The following is an 8,643-nucleotide window of genomic DNA, read 5'->3' as shown; positions in this document are numbered from 1 at the left end:
GCCTCGCAAGACGAAAAGAATCCGTTCCGCGATTCTCTTCGTCTAGCGGTTTTTTCGTCTTGCGAAGCAAGCCCATTGACGGCTTAGCGGATTAGCGCTATTAGTGGCTTAGAGGCTTTTAGCGGCTTTTAGCGGCTTATCGGCTTAGCGGATCAGCTGATAAGCAGCTTAGCGGCTTAGAAAAAGGGGGGGGGAAGGGAAAAAAACCCCGCAGGAACTTGCAAGACATTTTCGTCTTGCGAAGCAAGCCCATAGGGAAATTCGTTTTGCGAAGCGCCTCCAAAACGGAAAACCCTTTCGTCTAGCGGGTTTTCCGTCTTGCGAGGCGTTCGTCTTGCGGGGCACCACTGTATATATAAATGGGACTGGCTCCACCTCCCAGCAAGAAACTTGACTATTGAGGCTGGGCATGAACCTCCAAATAATAACACTGAGAGGCAGGCCAGTCCCTGGGAACTGTAGCACTGCAGGCGATCCCGCAAAGGGAACCCAAAATGTAAAGTGTGAGTGCTCATTGTACAAGCTTACTTTTCTTCAAAGATTCAATTATTCCCTCCAGCAAGGTTTTAATATGACTTACATTTCCAGCCATTTCCCCAGATCATAGGATCTTCTGAATAGCTTACTGAACAGTATGGTTCACCTTATAAAGTGAGGGTGAGCTCAGGTCCATGGCCAGGATTCAAAGATGCAACAGAATGTGTGGATTTTCCCCTCCTTATAGCACCAACCCAGCCTCAGCCACCAAAAGTCACACATGAAGATGAGGAACCCTCCAATGGGCTGTCCAATACATGTCCAGCTAGGAGCACAAATTAGGAAAATCCCATCTATGTATGCATGAATGCAATCTTGTCCCATTGTGTTATTCCCACCCACAAGAGGTGAACTGGAGGGGAAGCTGTTTTGGTTGCCGTTTGGGTGGAGGGGGTGAGTTGCTGGCAGCTTTGAGGGTACAGCAGCGCCTGTGAAGCTCTGGTCACTTTCACTGCCATGCAAGTGCATGCATTCAAGTGCTCTTCTTAGAGGCTTTCAGGAAACTAAGAATGGTGCTGAGAGTGGCCAGAGCTCCACTGTTATTATATCAGCAAAAATGCCGCCACCAAGGATTCCTGCTTTTAAAAGTGCCTTAGCTTGTTTTAAAAGAAGATGGGGGGAAGAAGGAAACTCTCTGCCACAATGGTAAGTCCTTTCTGCTACCTTCTGCTGCCTGTAAATTTGGTGCTTTCTATCCAAAGAGTGTGGTATTTTCATACACTGTACAGTGGACGCTCGGGTTGCAAATGTGATCTATGAGGGATGCACGTTTGCAACCTATAGCATTCACAACCTGCAGCAGCGTGTCTGTGCATGCAATTCAGTGCTTCTGCGCATGTGCAAAGCGTGATCTAGCGCTTCTGTGCATGTGCGACCGCTGAAACCTGGAAGTAGCCCATTCCGGTACTTCCGGGTTTTGGCGCATCTGTAACCTGAAAAAATGCAACATAGAATCATAGAATCATAGAATCAAAGAATCATAGAGTTGGAAGAGACCACAAGGGCCATCGAGTACAACCTCCTGCCAAGCAGGAAACACCATCAGAGCACTCCTGACATATGGTTGTCAAGCCTCTGCTTAAAGACCTCCAAAGAAGGAGACTCCACCACACTCCTTGGCAGCAAATTCCACTGTCGAACAGCTCTTACTGTCAGGAAGTTCTTCCTAATGTTTAGGTGGAATCTTTTTTCTTGTAGTTTGGAACCATTGCTCCGTGTCCGCTTCTCTGGAGCAGCAGGAAACAACCTTTCTCCCTCCTCTATGTGACATCCTTTTATATATTTGAACATGGCTATCATATCACCCCTTAACCTCCTCTTCTCCAGGCTAAACATGCCCAGCTCCCTTAGCCGTTCCTCATAAGGCATCGTTTCCAGGCCTTTGACCATTTTGGTTGCCCTCCTCTGGACACGTTCCAGTTTGTCAGTGTCCTTCTTGAACTGTGGTGCCCAGAACTGGACACAGTACTCCAGGTGAGGTCTGACCAGAGCAGAATACAGTGGCACTATTACTTCCCTTGATCTAGATGCTATACTCCTATTGATGCAGCCCAGAATTGCATTGGCTTTTTTAGCTGCCGCGTCACACTGTTGGCTCATGTCAAGTTTGTGGTCAACCAAGACTCCTAGATCCTTTTCACATGTACTGCTCTCAAGCCAGGTGTCACCCATCTTGTATTTGTGCCTCTCATTTTTTTTTTGCCCAAGTGCAATACTTTACATTTCTCCCTGTTAAAATTCATCTTGTTTGTTTTGGCCCAGTTCTCTAATCTGTCAAGGTCGTTTTGAAGTGTGATCCTGTCCTCTAGGGTGTTAGCCACCCCTCCCAGTTTGGTGTCATCTGCAAATTTGATCAGGATGCCCTTGAGTCCATCATCCAAGTCATTGATAAAGATGTTGAATAAGACCGGGCCCAAGACAGAACCCTGTGGCACCCCACTAGTCACTCTTCTCCAGGATGAAGAGGAACCATTGATGAGCACCCTTTGGGTTCGGTCAGTCAGCCAGTTACAAATCCACTGAGTGGTAGCATAGTCAAGACTGCATTTTACCAGCTTCTTTACAAGAATATCACGGGGCACCTTGTCAAATGCCTTGCTGAAATCAAGGTAGGCTACACCCACTGCGTTCCCTTCATCTACCAACGAGATCAGGTTAGTCTGACATGACTTATTTTTCAGAAATCCATGCTGACTATTGGTGATCACAGTATTCCTTTCTAGGTGCTCACAGACTGTTTGCTTAATGATCTGCTCCAGAATCTTCCCTGGTATTGATGTCAGACTGACTGGGCGGTAATTATTTGGGTCCTCTCTTTTCCCCTTTTTGAAAATAGGGACAACATTTGCCCTCCTCCAGTCTGCCGGGACTTCGCCTGTTCTCCAGGAATTCTCAAAGATGACTGCCAGTGGTTCTGAGATCACATCTGCCAGTTCTTTTAATACTCTTGGATGAAGTTCATCTGGCCCTGGAGACTTGAATACATCTAAACTAGCCAAGTATTCTTGTACTATCTCCTTAGTTATTCTGGGCTGTGTTTCCTCTGCTGAATCATTTGTTCCAAATTCTTCAGGTCGGGCATTGTTTTCTTTATCGGAGAAGACTGAGGCAAAGAAGGCATTGAGGAGTTCAGCCCTTTCTGTGTCCCCTGTTTGCATTTCACCAGCTTCTCCTCTGAGTGACCCCACTGTTTCTTTGTTCTTCCTTTTGCTACGAACATACCCATAAAAGCCTTTTTTGTTGCTTTTAACCTCTCTAACAAGCCTGAGTTCATTCTGTGCTTTAGCTTTTCTGACTTTGTGTCTACACGTGCTGGCTATTTGTTTGAATTCCTCTTTGGTGGTTTCCCCCCTTTTCCATTTTTGTACACATCCTTTTTTAATCTTAACTCAGTTAAAAGTTCTTTAGATAGCCACCCTGGCTTCTTTAGGCACCTTCCATGTTTCTGTCTCATTGGTATTGCCTGAAGTTGTGCTTTTACTATCTCCCTCTTAACAAACTCCCAGCCATCATGAACTCCCTTTCCTTTTAGTATTACTGTCCATGGGATCTCACCCAGCCCTTCCCTAAGTTTTATGAAGTCAGCTTTCTTAAAGTCAAGAAATTGAGTCCTAGTATGCTTGGCTGCTCCTTTCCGCTGTATAGTAAACTTCAGAAGAGCATGATCACTCGCGCCTGAAGCGTCTGTAACCTGAAGTATGACTGTACTACCCTATTCCCCCAGGGCTTCGGGCCTGCAAATGTTCCTGTAGGGAAGACCACCATTCTCCATTTTGTACACAATATATACCTGTCAATTTCACACACACATACACACACCTTTTTCTCCCTCACTCCCCTTCCTGCTCTGTCTCACTGTTCTGTATAGGCTGTTCCATGGTAATATCAGTTTCTCCTTCCATTAGAATCTAATGAAAAACGTGGAGTTCATTCATTTGAATTACACTTCATTTTCATAATTAGAAGTAATGAAACAAATGAAATTCATTTATTTAGACTAGCATTTAGAGGACAGCAAAATAATTTCATAATACAATAATGTCTTCTTTCAAAAACGTCTGCCATGAGGAGCCCTTGTTGTAACCTGTTAGCACTGAAGCCTATTGGGGGCCTGGGGGGCGTATATTGTTGAACACTTGTTGTGCACTGGAATGAAGGATTTGATTAAAAACCACTGACATTGATTGATAGATTTTCCCAAAACCTTAGCTGAAATGGGATTGACTATAAAGAATGGGCTTTTCAAAGCAGCTTGTGGTGTTTGTTTGAAAGCAACATTCCCCCCATATAAAAATCACCAATTAAATAAGTGTGTGAATGATGAACATAAAAAATGGCCCTGTTCAATCAGAACAAAAGCCCATCTAATCTAGCATCCTGTTTCACAGAATCACCATTTAGAAATCTTGTTGGAGGTGAGTCACAAGTTGAGAAGCCATGGGAGAAACTAGTAGCCAGGGTCAATGAACAAACAAAGCGGGATAAAGATGAACGTTAGAATCTCCACAGTCAGAGGCTGTATAGGGTGGCGCTGTGGCCTAAACCACTGAGCCTCTTGGGCTTGCTGATCAGAAGGTCAGCGGTTTGAATCCCCATGATGGAGTGAGCTCCAGTTGCTCTGTCCCGGCTCCTGCCAATCTAGCAGTTCGAAAGCATGCCAGTGCAGGTAGATAAATAGGTACCACTGTGACAGGAAAGTAAACAGCATTTCTGTGCGCTCTGGTTTCCATCATGGTGTTTCCATTGTGCCAGAAACGGTTTAGTCCTGCTGGCCACTTGACCCGGAAACCTGTCTGTGGACAAACGCCAGCTCCCTGGGCCTGAAAGTGAGATGAGTGGCATAGTCGCCTTTGACTGGATGTAGAAGTCCAGGAGTCCTTTACCCTTTTTCTTTTTTTCTTTTTTGCTTCCATATACCAGTTGCTGGAAACTGCAGGAGCGGAGAGCATTGCATTCATGTCCAGCTTGTAGGCTTCCCATGGGCCAAAATATCCCAAAGTTGGATTTTCTGTGTCACCTGCAGTAGCCTGCTGACCATTGAGTGGCATCTTTACTCATGAATCTGGTGCAGCTGTGAGACAGGATAGCCATCTGCCCAGACTCTGTATTCAGTACTAGCCCTCCAGGTCTACACTGTACAGCATGTCACTTTCTCCTTCCCCCTGAAGTTATTCAGGTGTCTTGAGTTATTTAGATGAATATGACGACCTTGTTCCTTTGTCTCCAAAGCTAATAAGGAAGGAAGTCTTGATTCTCTGACCCATGGAGGGAGATAAGAGGCACTCTTGATCTTCAAGCAGCTGCAGAATTTGGCTGTAGATTTCTATAAATATTTCAGTGAGGCATTGATCATTCTTGCCCTTTCCTCTTCTTTCCCTCACATACCTGGCCAGAAAAGAAAAGAAAATTACCTGGAGTGATTTAGTATGTGGTTCTCCACATCCGCATACATTCCTACTGAGAATTTGGGATCCATTTCATTAAATCATTCCTACATTTCATCCTGTATTTTTTTTTTAAATAATGCTTTTCATGATCACACAGAAAGTACAGTGAATTTTAAAATCTAATTCTAACATTTAAAACACAAAAGAAAAAGATATTCATTGATACAGACACAAAGGAAGGGGCTTGAATGAAGGAATGAGAACAAAAAATCAGAGGTAGCCTTTATCCCAGAAGTTGCCAAAATGTTGCCTGTGAGTTCCCATTGCCCCCCAAATCCCCCAACAGTTATGGAATGACTAAAGTTGGGAAATGGACTTGCAGATAAAGCAAACATATAATGGGGGGGGGGACAATTTATAGCAATGATCAAAACAAATTTATCAAAAGATGGTATACGTTTATAGAGTTCTGACAAAGCAGCAGTCAATATATCTCCTTATATATTTTTTCACATTAATTTAATATTAAATTCACCTTCCTCCTTCCACCTTCCACCTTCATTTCTTCCTCCTTTCTTATTAATACATGTTTCTATTCATATTTTCAATTAATTTTTTATATATTTATATTAACATGAATACAAACTATTAATAAAAAGAAAAGACTTGAGACTTTCCCCACCTCTACTGGAGATGCTGGAGATTGATCCTAGGACCTTCTGTATGCAGAACAATTGCTCTGCTACTGAGCTACACCCATTCTCTCTTGCAGCCTGAGGCAGAGCACCATATGGCACAAAATCCCCAGGACAGGTGCATTGTCAAAAGCCACACAAAACCAGCATGTGTCACTCCCTTCATTTCCTTTTTCAGTCCAGATGGGAACAGTTTTCAAAATCCAAGAACTTCAAAATGATTACCGTCGTAACTCAGGAATGTTTTCAAAGTGCCCCAAGTTTCTAATTCTCTGAACTTTCCGGAAAGACATTGCCAATCAGTGAAGGCAAAGTGGAACAGGCTGGGTCAGTAGACTGAGTCTGTTTAAGGCTGCATCTAAATCAACACTTTATTCAAAGAGGACTAAAATAAACTCAATTTTGTATTTAGTTACTGCAGTCATTTACAAATGCCTTTCAGTACACAAGCCCATTCTTCAGTGGCTTGCAAGTAATATCAGCATCCAATCAAAAAATCACAATGATCAACATCAAAAATAAGCAAATAAGGATCTTTCCACAGAACAGCTGGCAGGAGATAGGCATGTCGGGAGGTGATGGACCAGCTGCAACAAGTGCTAGGTTTTTTTCTGTATTTCCCACTCCTCTTTTAGAGGAGGACCATAAACCAGCACATTTTCTTCTTACCCAAAATGATATTTGATTCTATGGTTTCAGTGGTGATTTCTGAATTTACCTGGCCAAAACTGGAACCATTTGGACATTTTGCTGGAGTCTGTGCTTCAGGGAGCTTCTGCAATGATGAAAAAGGGTTCTCACATTTCCCTTTCTCATTATGAAGACAGCAAATCACATCGATCAATTGCATTGATTTCCAGCTCCTCTCATCAGTGGAAAGGTAATGTCACATGGCTCAATTATTGGGCTAAATTTAGAAGGCTTTATATTATATGCGGCTTATGAGCCTCCTAATCATACTACAGATATAAAAGCCAAGGCAGAGCAGGTCACCCATTAGCCTGCCAATGAAGAATCTAGTATAGGCACAGCCAGAAATTCTGGTAATTAGTACCATTTTTCTGTTGCATTTGAAACTGGTTTGCACTGTCAAGGTGGATGTTAACAGGTATAACTAGCATCACGGATGGGTTTTCAGGAGTGAGGTGGGAGGGGAAAGTCTGTACATCTTAGCCATTTGAGGTTATCCGAGCCTTCCTCTCCCTATATTTATTCTCAAAAGCTTTAGATGATATGCCTTCTTCCTGCTTTCAAACAGAGCTCAGAAAAGAAATGCTATTTGGAGTTCTCTCTCATATTGAATCCTGTATGTTCCTGGGGGCTTTCAAGGGGAAACCAGGTTAAAACACAGAAGGCTGCAATGAATTTCAGACCAGATTTCTTCTTCAATATGCTATTAGGCCTTTAAGCAGCCTCCAAAGACCGGGTGAATCAACTTAATGAAGCAAATCCAGAAATTGGGAACAAGCATTTGTGGAAACCCAGAGAAAAAATTACACACCAACCCCACATATATGGAGTTCCATGAAGGTACATCTACAGACACTTGAGGAATAAATGAACAGTTCTTCCAAAGTAGAAATTGAGACCCAGAAAGATTAGGATGTAAGAACTTAAGAAGAGCCTGTTGGATCAGGCTGGTGGCCTTATATAGTCCAGCATCTTGTTCTCATAGTGGCTGAACAGATAGTTGCCTGTGGGAAACCTGCAAGCAGAACCCAAGTACAAGAGCACTCCACCCCCCATGGTTTCCAGCATCTGGTATTCAACAGCACTGCTGCCTCCAACTGTGGAAGAAGAACATAACTAGCAGCCACTGGTAGCCATATCTTCCCTGAATTTGTCTAATCCTCTTTTAAAGCACTCCAAGTTGGGGATCAACTATGAAGTAGCCAAGTTTGCTTATGATACCAAATGGTTCAAGGCATTTAAAACAAAAAGTGATTGCAAGGAACTCCAAAAGGAACTCTTAAATTGGTAAATGGGCAATAAAATGGTGCATTCAATTCAAAGTATGTAAGTGTAAAGTGATGCACATTGGGGCAAAAACACACTCAATTCCCATATATACTAATGGGACTGAACTGGTGGTGACTGGTGGTTCCACTGGTGCTGTGACAACCCCCCTCAGAGGGTTGTGGACTCTACTTGGAGGTTTTTAAGCAGAAGTTGGATGACCATTTGACATGTATGATTTAGTTGAAATTTCTGCATTGCAAGGGGTTGAACTGGATGATTCTTGAGATCCCTTCCAACTCTAAGATTCTATAATTCTATAACCTGGAATGTGACCTTGGGGTCATAATGTCTGATGTATCATATGTTCTTTTATATTTTGTTGGAGGCCATTATTATTATTATTATTAATTGAAGATGTTGAACCATTGTGAGGCAGCTATGGAAAACTGTAAATTTTATGTTGGAGATCATTAGAAAAGGGGCTGAAAAGAAATTCCCCACTTCCCTCAATCCCTTAAAAAAGGTGATCTGGAGGCAGTAGGTCTGAGGGCACTGTACATGCATAT

General features: G+C 43.0%; 1 long non-coding RNA gene across 1 annotated transcript in view; it reads right to left on the bottom strand.

Moving 5' to 3' along the window:
- Positions 1 to 4,119: 4,119 nt before the first annotated feature.
- LOC307208336 overlaps positions 4,120 to 8,643 on the bottom strand; it is a 60,031-nt gene continuing 55,507 nt past the window's right edge. The window contains exon 3 of the long non-coding RNA XR_013835105.1: positions 4,120 to 5,421. This is a non-coding gene — a long non-coding RNA (uncharacterized lncRNA). The remainder of the gene's footprint in view (positions 5,422 to 8,643) is intronic.

This window comes from Podarcis cretensis (assembly GCF_951804945.1).
Source record: "Podarcis cretensis genome assembly, chromosome: Z".
In the NCBI taxonomy this organism is placed as follows: Eukaryota; Metazoa; Chordata; class Lepidosauria; order Squamata; family Lacertidae; genus Podarcis; species Podarcis cretensis.
The sequence above is the reverse complement of the archived record's forward strand: the minus strand, read 5'-3'. Positions and strand labels throughout refer to the sequence as shown.